This window comes from Parasteatoda tepidariorum, chromosome 9, assembly GCF_043381705.1.
Source record: "Parasteatoda tepidariorum isolate YZ-2023 chromosome 9, CAS_Ptep_4.0, whole genome shotgun sequence".
Classification (NCBI taxonomy): Eukaryota; Metazoa; Arthropoda; class Arachnida; order Araneae; family Theridiidae; genus Parasteatoda; species Parasteatoda tepidariorum.
The window spans coordinates 75,251,635-75,266,642 of NC_092212.1; positions in this window are offsets into that span (position 1 = coordinate 75,251,635).

Consider the following 15,008-nt stretch of genomic DNA (forward strand, 5'->3'; position numbering starts at 1 on the left):
CTGTTATGGTATTTATTCCCTTGACTTACATTCCCTGGCCAAATTGTTAGACGCACTATAAGATTCTATGTAAAATCACAATTATCAGGTAATACTATAATGCTTTATCGTTTTTATGTGACTGACACCGGTAAGTACTTGTTTACGTTCGTGTATCAATTGTTTAAATTAGACGATATGTAACATAAATTCGACGATTGGATAAATTAGAAGATATATTATATAAATATAGATTATATATTATATGAGGTATTATATTAGTATATTATAATAATTGGATCAAATTTTTAGACGCATTGTAGTGTTTTAATCAATGCATGTTTTGTACTGGTTTATATGCAATACTTTTAGATTTAAACATGCATGTATCAGGTGATACTGTACAGCTTTATCATTTTTATGCGACTGAAACCGGTAAGTACTTGTTTACGTTCGTGTATCAATTGTTTAAATTAGACGATATGTAACATGAATTCGACGATTAAATAAATTAGACGATATATTATATAAATATAGATTATATATTATATGAGGTATTATATTAGAATATTATAATAATTAGATCAAATTTTTAGACGCATTTTAGTGTTTTAATAAATGCATGTTTTGCACTGGTTTATATGCAATACTTTTAAATTTAAACATACATGTAATGGGTTTTTATTAAGAAGATTTTTTATATACTTCCTATTTGTATTTACTTTTTACGTATTGCATTACAATGTTAAAAAATTGATACACGAACATAAACAAGTGTAAACCGGTTTCAGCATTGTAAAAACAATGCTGTATAGTATCACCTGATAATTGCATATAATCTTATAGTGCGTCTAACAATATTTCCAGGGACTGTAGACAGTTTTTTTACATATGTTTCAAAATACAGTTATTAAGTACTCTTAAAACGGTTATAGAAGAAAGCTTTCAAAATTTATGCTAATTTTGTTCACATGTTAAAAGCTTCCCCACAAATGAACAGGAACGAAGTTACTACGCATATAAAATTTTAAATCATTTATATTGGTGTGAAAAATAAGTTTAAATGAATAAAAAATATTGCATTGAAAGATAAACATAGTTACCATTGGAATAAATTTTCAAAAAGCGCAAAAAGTTGGCAGTCCGGCATTCTTTTTCAGAAGAGCAAGGCGAATAATATTCATTTTAACACGTGAAGTTATCTTGAATTTTGCTCTATATCTTTTTTTACGTATCCATTTGCTTATCATTTTAATAAATTTTCAGCAAAACGTAAACACTTTTTTTAAAATCTTATTTCGAATTTACAGACAAAGGGAATTTCGTATTTTAGAACTTCAATTTCGTTTAACTCAGTTCCACGTTGTATTTTTAATGCAATGCGCAGACGAAGAAAATAAATAAAACGATATTTTTAAAAAAAAGATTTAAATCTGGTGAAAATTAAATATTTCTGAAGTTTTAATGAAAAATAAACTGTGTCATATTTATGACCAAAATGTTATTATAAATATTTTAAAATGAATTAATTAATTAAAATTATGGTGCAAGACATATTTTATTTTCAAACACACTGTTGCACCCAAGCGATTGCTTAATTGGATATTTGCACTTAAAGAAGAAGACTACATATGAAAACACATGTGACTTATGACGTCAGCGCCAGCTGATCGTTTGCAAGTAAAATGACAAGTTAAAGTTGAGCTGAGTTTCTCCACAGAAATTAAAATGCTAATTGAAGTTAGAAAGTTAGAATGTTAATTAACGAAAGTTAATTAAATACAGTGTCGTATCACTCATTGAATTTGTGGAAACATAATTTTATCTTGCATACGTCTTTTATTTAACTTAGATTCATTATTTGCTTATGTATTTTATTGTAACCATGATAAATTTTTACTTTGTGTACCTGACAATATCAGTGCGTAATTAGTTTGTTTATGTTTTACATGACTTCATGCCTGTCTTTGGGTTGAGTTCGATATATACACTGGTTATCATAAATTAAGGAAAAATCACAAAAATAGCGATAACTCTTTCAAAAGTAAGCCAAACCGTGCAAAATTTGCATATGTTGTCCACTAAGAGTAGCTGAGTAAAATTGCAATATGCAAATTAGTGGCGCTGCACTCGGCTTACGTCATCTGCCTGGAGCATAAAAGTCCAAGTTTGAGAGAAAGCACACAAATTTTACTGTGATTGCGACATTGAAAATCTGAGATAGCCAATTCGTAATAATGACCTCTAGGCATCATTTGCCTGAAGAACTACGATGGAGAGCCATCGGGAGACTAGAGGCAGGGCAGAGTCAATCAGAAGTGGCCAGATGGCTAAATGTGAGTCCATCTGTGGTTCATAGACTTTGGAGGCAATTTCAAACCACAGATTCGGCATCTAGGAGGTTCAGTCAAGGACGGCCAACTGTTACGACCAGTGCCGATGACCGATATTTGACATTAAGTGCACGCAGGAATAGAACCGCTACTCCGACACATCTTAGATCCTCTCTTGCTGCAGCCACCGGAAGGTTGGTGTCAACGTCAACTGTGCGCAGAAGGCTCCACGAAGGTGGTCTGTATGCGAGACGACCAGCCATTTGCGTGCCGCTCACATCACGCCATAGGAGAGACCGTTTGCAGTGGGCCCGACAACATGTCCACTGGACGTCAGATCAATGGAGGCCTGTTCTCTTTACGGATGAGTCCAGGTTTAGTCTAGAAAGTGACAGTAGACGTTATTTGATATGGAGAGAACCTGGGACCCGTTATCATCCATCAAACATCCGTGAAAGAGATGCATACGGAAGAGGCAGTGTCTGTGTTTGGGGAGGCATATCCTTAGGAGGGCGCACATACCTCCATGTCTTTCCAAGGGGAACCGTGAATGCTCAGGTTTATCGAGACAACATCCTTGATGCTTATGTGCGCCCATATGCCGGGGCAATTGGTGATTGCTTCCTGTTACAGGACGATAATGCAAGACCACACAGAGCTCGCATTGTTGATGATTATCTTCAACAGGAAACAATTACTCGCATGGAGTGGCCAGCTCGATCCCCGGACTTGAATCCTATCGAGCACGTTTGGGATGCTCTAGGGAGGCGTGTATCTGCCATCAATCCGCCCCCTCAGACCCTTGCCACGCTTGCAACTGCTTTACAAGAGCAATGGCTCTCACTTCCTATTGAACTGATAGACCGCATAATTGAAAGCATCACACATCGCTGTTTGTGCTGTATTGCTTCTAGAGGCAATCATATTCCATATTAAAGGTACTTTTTCTATTGCAAACCGATACTTCCAATTTGTTTATTTTATACATGTGCTAATTTCTATACTACTATTAATGTCTGATAATTTCTTTTTATGTTGTTTAATACCTTACTATGTGTTGTATATTGTGGGTAAGTTTCATAAAATTCCATGTGTAATTTCTTGAGTTATCGCGATTTTTGTGAATTTTCCTTAATTTATGATAACCAGTGTATATTGAAGGAAATGAAACAATATACACTGACTGAGCAAAACTCATGGGATACCCACCTAATATCTTGTCGGGCCCCCTCTAGCCCTGCGGAGTGCAGCGATACGGCGTGGAAGTGAGTCTGCAAGGCTCTGGAACACGTCCGGAGGTAGTTGGCACCACACATCCTGCAGAGCAGCAGCCAATTGTGGCCTGTTCGTGGGTTGAGGATTCAATGTCCTGAGCCTGACGTCGAGGGCATCCCAGATATGTTCAATGGGGTTCATATCAGGACTTCGAGGTGGCCAATTCAGTCGTTGGATCTCACCTGCATGCTCGTCGAACCAGGCACGGACGATATTGGGCGATGTGGGGCTGCGTTGTAATCTTGATACACAGCAATGTCATCAGTGTGTTGAAACATGACAAAAGGGTGGAGATGGTCTCCAAGCAGCTGAAGATACCGCTGACCAGTCAATGTGGCATCCAGAACGACCAGGGGGCCCATTCCATGCCACGAAAAATGCATCCCACACCATGACTGATAGGCCACCGGCCTGTACTGTGCCCACTTGGCATGCTGGATCCATCTCTTCGTGCGGTGTGCGCCACACACGGTGACTCCCATCAGCATGGAACAGTAGATAACGTGATTAGCCAGACCAGATCACGTTACGCCACTGTTGCAGTGTCCATCCGTGGTGATTGGTGGCAAATGCACGCCGAATTGCCCGATGTCGCTGGGTTAGCAGTGGCACACGTGTGGGGCGACGGCTCTCATACCCGAGATTACGCATGTTACGACGGATTGTCCACTGGGACACGTCGCTATCACGGCCAGTGTTGAATTCAGCTGTGATTTGTTGCACATTTGCTCTCCTACCCCAAGTTACCACTCTTCTCAGGTTTCGCCTGTCTCGGTCATTTAGGGCCTGTGGATGCCCGGTATGGTGTCTGTTGTGGACTGTGACACCCTCATTCACCCATTCTCGGTAAGCACTCGACACGGTTGACCTTGGGAAGCCGAATTCCTGAACCACTTCCGAAATGGAACGTCCCATGCGTCGGGCACCCACAACCATGACGCGTTCGAATGCCGTCAACTCACGACGACGTTGCATTTTGCCTGATCACTCACACAGCCACTTCAAGCAATGTCTAACACACAACTGAGACCGTCGCGGAGGCCCCCAGGTGGCGTTGGTCACACGTGCTGTCCATCTACAAATCAGAGCAATGCTATCCCATGAGTTTTGCTCAGTCAGTGTAGTATGCGTCCCTTAAGAGAATTGATACTTGATGGGTTTGGCTTACTAGAAATAGAATGGAAAGAACAGTTGCTAAAGTAAACAAATGCCACGCTTCAGCAACCAATCATGAACGAGATACCCACACTACGTCACTTGCAAGTATTTTATAACACTCAATACAATGTTTAAACATTACATTATCGTTTTAATTTTTAAAAAAGAAGAAAACAAACAAACTAATATTTATGAACTACACTGTACAAGAAAAAAGAGGATTCCAAGTTAGTGTTATTTTTAGTATTAAATTAAATAAGCAAGAACAAAATAAATTCACTTACTCGTCGCTGATGGGATTGCCTCTCCAATGTGCTTCGGCATAAGAATGAAGATCAGGTATACATGGATCTAACATTGTTATATTAATTTTCTCTAAACACTTCTTTGTTTTAACAGACGATGCTCCATCTATGAAAAGAAGAAAAAATCTTTATTTTTTCCCATTTGTTATCACTGATTAAAATTTTTTTTATTTCGAATTATTGTGTAAATTGTTCTACGAATAATGAGTAAGGCCTCTATTGTCACATGAAAAAAGACTTTTTAATGAACAATATACTATTTGTTGAATTATTATGAATTTATAAAACAATTATCATCGTTAAGTTTTTTAATCTTTGTATGCCTATTTCAAAACTAGTACAAACTGTCGCATGAAGGAAAGCCACAATTTCAATAAATTGTGATCTAGTTTTTTTAAAGTTTGAAATGTTTCTTCAAATGTTTCAATTTTCTATTGTTATGGCTCATCAAAAATAAAAGAGAATGAGAATTACTCGTTGATTTTTAAATTTTTATCTAGGTTAAAAAAATCTTCCTAAATTGATCCTTTTTTTATAAACCTTAAAGCCAGATGTTCATTTTAAAATCCAAAAAAAAATTTTCCAGCAAAATTTTGCATATTTTTTAAGACAAAAGATTTGATTCAAGTTTGGAACATAGTAGAACATTTGGAACAAATAGCTCAGAGAAGAAACTTCGATCACTTAAGTAAAAAATGGATCATAACATTTAATTTCAAATTACCATTTCCACTATGAGCTTCGAATGAATTTCGAAAAAAAAGCATTCTTAAAGTAAGAATAGTTCAGAACAGTTACTCTCAAAACATTATTTCCTTGATGAATTTCGAACAAGCTTCGAAGAAACATTCTTAAGTAAGAATGACTTATAGCCTAATTTCGAAAAACTATTTCCCTGATAAGGTTCGAAGAACATCCTTAAAATAAAAATGTCCTTTAACGATTGTTGTTGTTGTCGTAGACCATAAAGGCAAAGGGTGCGATTGTTCTTTCTTTCCAGTGGCGCTATCTATGGCCAAGAATTCGACTTCTGCCACATCCAATAGTCACACTCGTTTATAGGATGGACCCATTCATAGACCCATTCATTCGTCTACATATCGTAATTTTGACCTGAACCAGAGAACGATCAATCTCCAATTCAGTACCCCCAAAGGTATAATTTGTTATGGGAACATGGAGGTTTGTTTGAACCCGATAGATTTTCCGGGTACCAGTTACCATTTACTACACAGCTAACTCCCGTTCTCACAAATGTGAGTCCAGTGTCCTGCCAACCAGACTATATGGACCCCTTATAACGTTTAATTTCAAATTACGATTTCCAGGACCGGGATACACTGGTTGGTAGGGCACTAGGCCCATGTCCAAGTGTTCGTGGGCTAGATCCCCGACAACAGAAGACTCCCCTTGTAGTAAATGGTGACTGATGCACGTTAAATCTGTCGAGTCACAAAGTCTTCCATGTTCCCATAACAAATCATACCTCTGGGGGTATTGATCCAGGAGTTTCCTTGTCTTCTGGATTGGTTCAAAATTACAAGGCTACGGAGTTGAACATTAGTTGTCGTAAATCCAAAATTGGGTCGGCTGTTCAACGACGGATGTAAAATTACGATCTCCAGGACAAACTTTGAAAAACACCTTTCAGAGAAAATGGCAGAATGAGCATGTGTGTACTTATGGAGGAATTAAACTTTGTCTGACATAAAAATCTAAAATATTCCCAAATTACAAAATAAATTTAACAATAAAACAAAATAAATATAACAATTAATAAAACATCCCTCTATTTATACGTCCTTAAAAACAAAACAAAAAAGTATAGAACAACATACCAGTGGGTTCAAATGATTCAACTGAAAATTTTTTTAGGACAGTAATTGTCTCCTTTAAAGTTTGTCTGAACATGCGTTCCCTTTTCATTGTGCAAACGCTTTTTTCAACCCTCTTCACACAGCTATTAGCTTCTCCAAAAAACCTAAAATGAAAACAAGCCACTACAGTACACATTTCTGTGTTGTCGTACAATAACTCTGTTGCGTTAAAACAATATGGTGAACCTTTTTCACACACCTATGAGCTTCTCCAAAATACCTAAAATGCAAACAAGAAACTACAATAAACGTTTCTGTGTTGTCCCACAAAGACACTGTTTGGTTAAAATAATATAGATAAACTTTTTCACACATCTATTAGCTTCTCCAAAGCACCTAAAATGCAAACAAGCGACTACAATATACGTTTCTGTGTTGTCCCACAATGACACTGGTTAAAATAATATGGCGAACCTTTTTCACACATCTATTAGCTTCTCCAAAATACCTAAAATGCAAACAAGAAACTACAATAAACGTTTCTGTGTTGTCCCACAAAGACACTGTTTGGTTAAAATAATATAGATAACCTTTTTCACACATCTATTAGCTTCTCTAAAATACCTAAAATGCAAACAAGAAACTACAATAAACGTTTCTGTGTTGTCCCACAATGACACTGGTTAAAATAATATGGTGAACATTTTTCACACATCCATTAGCTTCTCCAAAATACCTAAAATGCAAACAAGCAACTACAATATACGTTTCTGTGTTGTCGCACAATAACTCTGTTGCGTTAAAATGATATGGTGAACCTTTTTCACACACCTATGAGCTTCTCCAAAATACCTAAAATGCAAACAAGCAACTACATTATACGTTTCTGTGTTGTCGCACAATAACTCTGTTGCGTTAAAACAATATGGTGAACCTTTTTCACACACCTATGAGCTTCTCCAAAATACCTAAAATGCAAACAAGAAACTACAATAAACGTTTCTGTGTTGTCCCACAAAGACACTGTTTGGTTAAAATAATATAGATAAACTTTTTCACACATCTATTAGCTTCTCCAAAGCACCTAAAATGCAAACAAGCGACTACAATATACGTTTCTGTGTTGTCCCACAATGACACTGGTTAAAATAATATGGTGAACCTTTTTCACACATCCATTAGCTTCTCCAAAATACCTAAAATGCAAGCAAGCAACTACAATATACGTTTCTGTGTTGTCCCACAAAGACACTGTTTGATTAAAATAATATAGATAACCTTTTTCACATCTCTATTAGCTTCTCCAAAGCACCTAAAATGCAAACAAGCGACTACAATATACGTTTCTGTGTTGTCCCACAATGACACTGGTTAAAATAATATGGTGAACATTTTTCACGCATCCATTAGCTTCTCCAAAATACCTAAAATGCAAACAAGCAACTACAATATACGTTTCTGTGTTGTCGCACAACAACTCTGTTGCGTTAAAATGATATGGTTATCGATAAAATTACCATGTTTATACCTTCTGTTATTAGTTACTCCAAAACACCTCAAACTCGTCTAATATATAATCTAAACATTATTTAGAACTTAAAATAAAGGCCTTACTCTTTTCCAGTGTGGTATTTGTTTTGGTAAAAATCTTTATAGCAGTCATCAATTTCAATGATCAAATCTCTCAACTGCCGACCATTGCATGCATCTACATAAAAAAAAACAGAAGTTAATAATAACGTTCCAATTTATCTTAAGATACGAGGGTTGCTTTTTACGTTAGGGCCGTTTGAAAATAAAAACCAAACGGCAGAATATTTTCAAGAAACAAAATTATTTTCAGATTCTGAATACGTTTATCTTTTTCTCAGCATATTTGCCAAGTTTGTTTAAGCACTTATCATACCTTATAACTAGATTTAGAATACCCTCATCGCACAAACTTACAGCCAGCTCCGTTAACCAAGAGGTCATGGCCTTCTTCACGTATTCGTCATCGTTGTTGTGATTGCCGCCAAAATGATGTTTGAAATATTGGAAAGGATGAAAATCACTCAGCGCAAGGTCTGATCTGTAGGAAGAGTCGTCAAAAACTTTCCAACCAAATGAGTCCAACAATGCTGGGATCTGAGCTGCGGAGAGAGTGATTTTCATAGAGTAGCAAAACTCCCAGTCCGCATGGCAGGGAATTTTGTTACTTCACAAATCGTGACTTCAGAAATATGCCAGTGAATGTACGCATCAGGCAGGCTTTTTGCAGACTAAAAACGCATAATTGACCGTGCCTCATGCATGGCGAGCAATATGCTAAATTTCACCATTTTAAACACACAGAACTGACCTTACAGTTACTCTTCACAGCTGCAATTGAGAACAATTGTTCTCAAGAAATGCCGGAAAACGACGCAAGTACTCGAAGGAAGGCACGCGTCACCTATTAGTCTCCAATGGTTACCAACTGGCGGCCCTCGGCCCACGATGCCTTTTTCGTGTGGCCCGCAAACTAAAATATATTAGTTGTTATTTTTTGCGGACAATTTTCGTAAAAAATCTATATGAGCTTAAAATACTTTTGTTTCGTTTAAAAAAAAACCTAATTTTTTAGTTTCTGTGAAATTTAACATACCAACGGTGCAAAAAAATTTATTTCTCAGGTTTTACATCCAATAAAATATTCATTCAAGAAAATATTCATTATTATTTGTAATTCAATACTTTTGTTTTGTACAACTAGATAAAAATCTGACAGTAATATTTAATGTTCCTTCAAACATTAAATAATCTATATAAAATTTTAATAAAGTTGCAGCCTGCCATTTGACTGGTGTTTTTAATTGCGGCCCTCGGCCACATGTAAGTTGGAAACCCCTAGTCTACAGAATAAAATGACATTTACTCAAAGAACAACTATCGTAAGTGGTAAAATAGGGAACATAAAGAATAATAATTGATAATAATGTTTGTATTTATTTTAAGACAAATTGTTAAGTAATTTATAAATAACAGAAATTAATAATAAAATTAATAATAACTTTGCATTTACTTTTGCAATTTACCCAATGAATAAATATTAGTCATAATGCATGCATTCGTTTTAAAATATAAAGTTTTCATCGCTCTTTGCTATATGGTGTTGCGCGTCAACAGCTTAATGCTTAAGCGTCAACAGCGAATGCTTAAGTTAAATAAATTATATTAAAATTAAACACCGGAATTTGAAGCAGGACAAGAGTCTCCTTTCGTATGTTAACTAACTAATATAATAAAAATAAGTTCATTTCATTTTTTTTATTATTCTTCAGATTCTAATTAAGATAAATTTAATTTTTAATTCGAACAATTTATAAAGGGAATTTTGAAAAATTAAATCCATGTTTGACTGATGATGCGTGGCACCTTTTTTTTAAAAAAAAAAAAAATAACGATTAATTTCCAGTGATTTAGATTCTTCGGCCTTTGTCAATTTATTTAAAAATATACTTGGCACATTGAAAGAAAATATATTTAAATAAGCATTTACGCTTTTATTAACAGAAAACAATACATATCATCCTAAGCTCTAAAAAAGAAACTTCGTTAATAGTAAGCACATTTACTAGTAAAAGAATAAACTTCATCACCTTCCAAAATTTAGAAGGAAAATTCGACACATTTCAAAAGCCCATTTGCTAAGACACAAGAATGTTTCACGTGTTTGTGGGTCTTGATAATGGACACCTGTTTTGAGCACTCGAAACTTTCCATTTTAATTTTTGAAGGCAACGAAATGTTTCTTTTGACAAGTTTAACTCTCAACTTCAGTTTTTTGGGATTATTCTCCTCCATGTACATTATTTATTTGGAAAAAAAATTATCATAATTGAAGCAATTTTCGAGTTTACGAATATAAACGCGTTGTTTTCTGAAAACGCCATTTAGTGTCCAGGGAAGTGTTTTTACTCTCTAAGAGCGTCAAAAAACATTATACTGCATTTTTCACATTTATATAACTTTCAGATTGTGTTTTAAAGGCTACTGGAAGAATTTTTTAAAAATGTTTTTCTTAATACAACAAAAGAGAATTTGCTTTAGATATTCAATTAAAAAAAAGCAAAATAATAGTTCTATATGTAATATTTCGTTTGTCAATTTTAGTTTGCACTGTATGCGTTCTATATAAAACCTCAAATGATTCATGAAATGTATATTAATTCAGGCTTCAAATGAGAAAAGAAAAATTATTTATATTCAAATTTTTCTTAATAATAAATGTGGAATAAATAATTAATGAAATAACAATAAATAGTACTAAAAACAATTAAATTTTGGAAACTAAAATTCTGTATTAAAACTTACCTGCTTTATCGTATCCATCAGGACTACACGTGACACCTGTAACAACACCATATTTGGTAAGTGTCAGTGGCGTGATTTATGTTTCAAAAACAAAACTACAAGCACGCTGTTTATAGCTGTTAAATATTGTCTTCTGCTTAAGCCTGTCTTCGAACTAAAAACAAGGACATGGAATGCTAATTCGAAGTAATGTATGGGTGAAGTTTTGAAATGAATTGTATTATCTTACAACCATTGTCTACTTCAATAACAAAATAATTTTATTGGTTTTTGTTTAATATTTTGGTTGTCTAATTGCACTAGTTCCTCCAGAAACGAGATATATATTCGCTATTTCAAAATTATAAATTATATTTATTTTTACTGCGCAATTTAGATAAAAGGAGTTAAATAATCAATAGAAGCTCAATAACATTTTTTAATTGTTAACTATAATAATAACAAGCTGCATTTTTTATCACTAAATTCTTCAAAATTTATAATCTACTAAATATTTCTGCTACGCTGAATCCGCTGTTTCGTATGCCACTGCTTTAAAGAAATAGTCTTTATCCAATGTTTGTTTTGATTTTGTGGTCAAAGTTAAAATGATATTCCACTTCATTAGCGTTTTCAACTTACGAATTTTTGCAAAATTTCTTATTTTCACTTATGTAAGTTTGATATTTTTTCGCGAGCGTGCGCATTTCACTAGAATTGACGCATGTGCACCAGAAGTGCGTTCGGAAGCTAGCGTAAGTTTGTGGCGTAACTACCACTATGAAAATTAAACATCAATTGACTGGCATATAAGCTATACTAACTGTTTTAAAAGCAATGTATATAAGCTATGCTATGGTATTACGGCATTTCCGCGTATATAAATAAAACTGTTTTTTTTTTGTGTTCTATATTGCATTATTTTTTCTTCAAACCATTTTAGTAACGATTATCTATAAGAAATAATCTATAAGATAATCTATAAGAAAATTAAATATTTACTCGAATTATGTGTTTCTAATAATCTTGGCTTCGGCGGTCACCGGTGACCCCCATGGTGTTCAATGTGTTAAAGACCACGGTTAATTCAGGCGTAATTACAGAGGGTGAAACGCCTTTCCAATTTCAAATCGCAAATCAAGAGACAAAAACTGATTACACTATCAGTACANCTTGGTTTCGGCGGTCACCGGTGACTCCCATGGAATTCAACGTGTTAAATCGATTGTATTTGGCCCACTATTTAATGGCAAATTTATTATTTACATATTATTATTATGGAAAATTACTGTTTTTTATTCGGAAAGGTATTTACAGTTCATTAGTGCAACGTTTTTCAAGGCGAAGCGAAAATTTTTGCTCATTTTCGATTGCTGGTTTTGATCAAACCACAAAATTAAAGTTTAAATATGTCATTCGATGAGATGTGTACTCATCTTAATTGTAACTCTGCGCAAGAAGTATTTTTTAAATCTAAAAAAGTGGCGAACATTTAGCATTCTCTTGGATCTTAAAAGTTAAGCTCACTTCAAAAACTGTCACAAATTCTCATTATTTTTGTTTTGGATTCCATTCTATAAGTAAGACATCGATTAAACAGAATTGATTAAACAAACATCGATTAATCAGGTTTTAAAACAATATTGCAATATGGTAACAATATTAACAATACTTTTTTAGTGCATTATATTTGTTAATTTTATACATTAAATCCTAAAATATGGTTTTTTTTTAAATATTATCCTGCAAATATGTAAAACGATTTATTTTCATGCTTGCAAATGTTTTTTCCTTCTATTAATAAACAAGTGATATAGTAAAATTTGTTACCACATTATACTTTGAATATTTAATTTACGAATATTAAGTAAATAATTATTTAGTGCAGTATTTTGCAGTTTATTTGTCATAAATATTTATTATTTAGGTGATAAACACACAATTTTTCGTAAACAAAGCATATAAACTTGAAAAAGTTATTTAAAGACTGAAATATTATTAATTATACATACCAGATTCATCTGATTCATCTAAACAGAAAACAATGCAAGTCAGTAAAAGGTAAAATACGAGCATGATGTAAAAGAAATTTATTTATTAAAAAAAAAAACAATATCTCTATTTAGTACAGCAAAATAATGGTCTAACACAATCGGTACTAGCGACTCGAAAAGAAGACTATCACTGATACCCAGACACGTGATCTATCTCCTGCCAACTGATTGTTCATCAACAAAATAACATTAAAAAACACCTAGAAACGTGATAATAACCTCGTAAAACACAATAAAAAGTCAAACAGAGTAACTATCAACTGAACACAAATAAAGTTTCAAAAGTGATTACTAAAATTCGAAATTCAAGCATCGAATTTTGGAGAATTAAAAATATTGAATCCTTAAAACTTAAGAAATACGTAGGTAAATTATAGGAATTCGAAATTAGATTTGGCGAGTCAAAAACTTAAACGCGCCATTAAAAATTTCTGAAGGATATATATATTTTAATTTCAAAAGGATGTTTTTTATTTTCTAAAAAAATGTATATGATAGTTTTTTTTCTTCGTATTATGTTCAGGTGCTGTTGTGGGCCACACATCAAAAGCTAACGGGCTTCAATTTGTGCCTTCCTGTAAAAGTGTATTATTTCGGGATCGAACTCATAGCCTCCTATAACTGAAAGCCTCTACACGGATTCTTTAAGGTAGTTTGATCAGACCACTACGATACGTAGGTAAACCAGTTAACAAAAGAGCCAGTCGGATTCTTTTTGGTAGTTTGATCAGACCACTACGATACGTAGGTGAACCAGTTAGCAAAAGAGCCAGTCCGATTCTTTTTGGTAGTTTGATCAGACCACTACGATACGTAGGTAAACCAGTTAACAAAAGAGCCAGTCGGATTCTTTTTGGTAGTTTGATCAGACCACTACGATACGTAGGTGAACCAGTTAACAAAAGAGCCAGTCGGATTCTTTTAGGTAGTTTGATCAGACCACTACGATACGTAGGTAAACCAGTTAACAAAAGAGTCAGTAAATACAAAATCTAGCAAAATTAAGAAAGTGGTAGCAAATATATGTCTAAAACATTCAATTCTCAAATATATCAAATATGAAATAGAAATTGGGTACATGCGCACAACTAATTAAAAAAAAACTATGAATAAGCTTTCTGATGCATGAGATGACGTCAAGCCTCGTGCGAGGGAGCTGTTTACGCCTCTGCATTTTGGTTCTGTGAGTGCAGGCTTGCTTGTCGTTTGCAGTTTTGAGTTTTCTAGATAATATTTTGTATGTTTTGAGTCAGTTTTCCAATTGTTCTTCATAGATATCGCTAACGTTTTACAATAGTATATTCAGGCACTATATAAAGGACTGTAACTTTCAGCGTATTTTCATTAAAATTAATGTTATATGATTTTTTTTTTTTTTTAAAAAAAGGATATTAGGTTTATCGGGAACGATGTCCCAGTTCCGTGCTTTCCGGACGTGCGAGATTACGGAAGCGCTATCTTTTCACTGGATTTGAATAGGTAATATCTTCTAAATTATTTTCCTTTTAAGACAGTCAAAAAAAAATTAGCATTCGGAGAATGTGAAGAACTTACCTTCGTAGCTTTCCTCCTCAGTAGGAGGAGGTGTAGTGGGACATGGATCTTTCAGAAACACTGATCGGATATAGTATTTTACTAAATATTCCAATGACTCATCCGTACAAGAAGCCTCGTGAAACGCCTTCAGACACCATACACTGGCTCTGAAATATTACAATTTTACTCTCTCTCTCTCTCTCTCTCTCTCTCTCAACATACAGTGGAGTTTTCTGA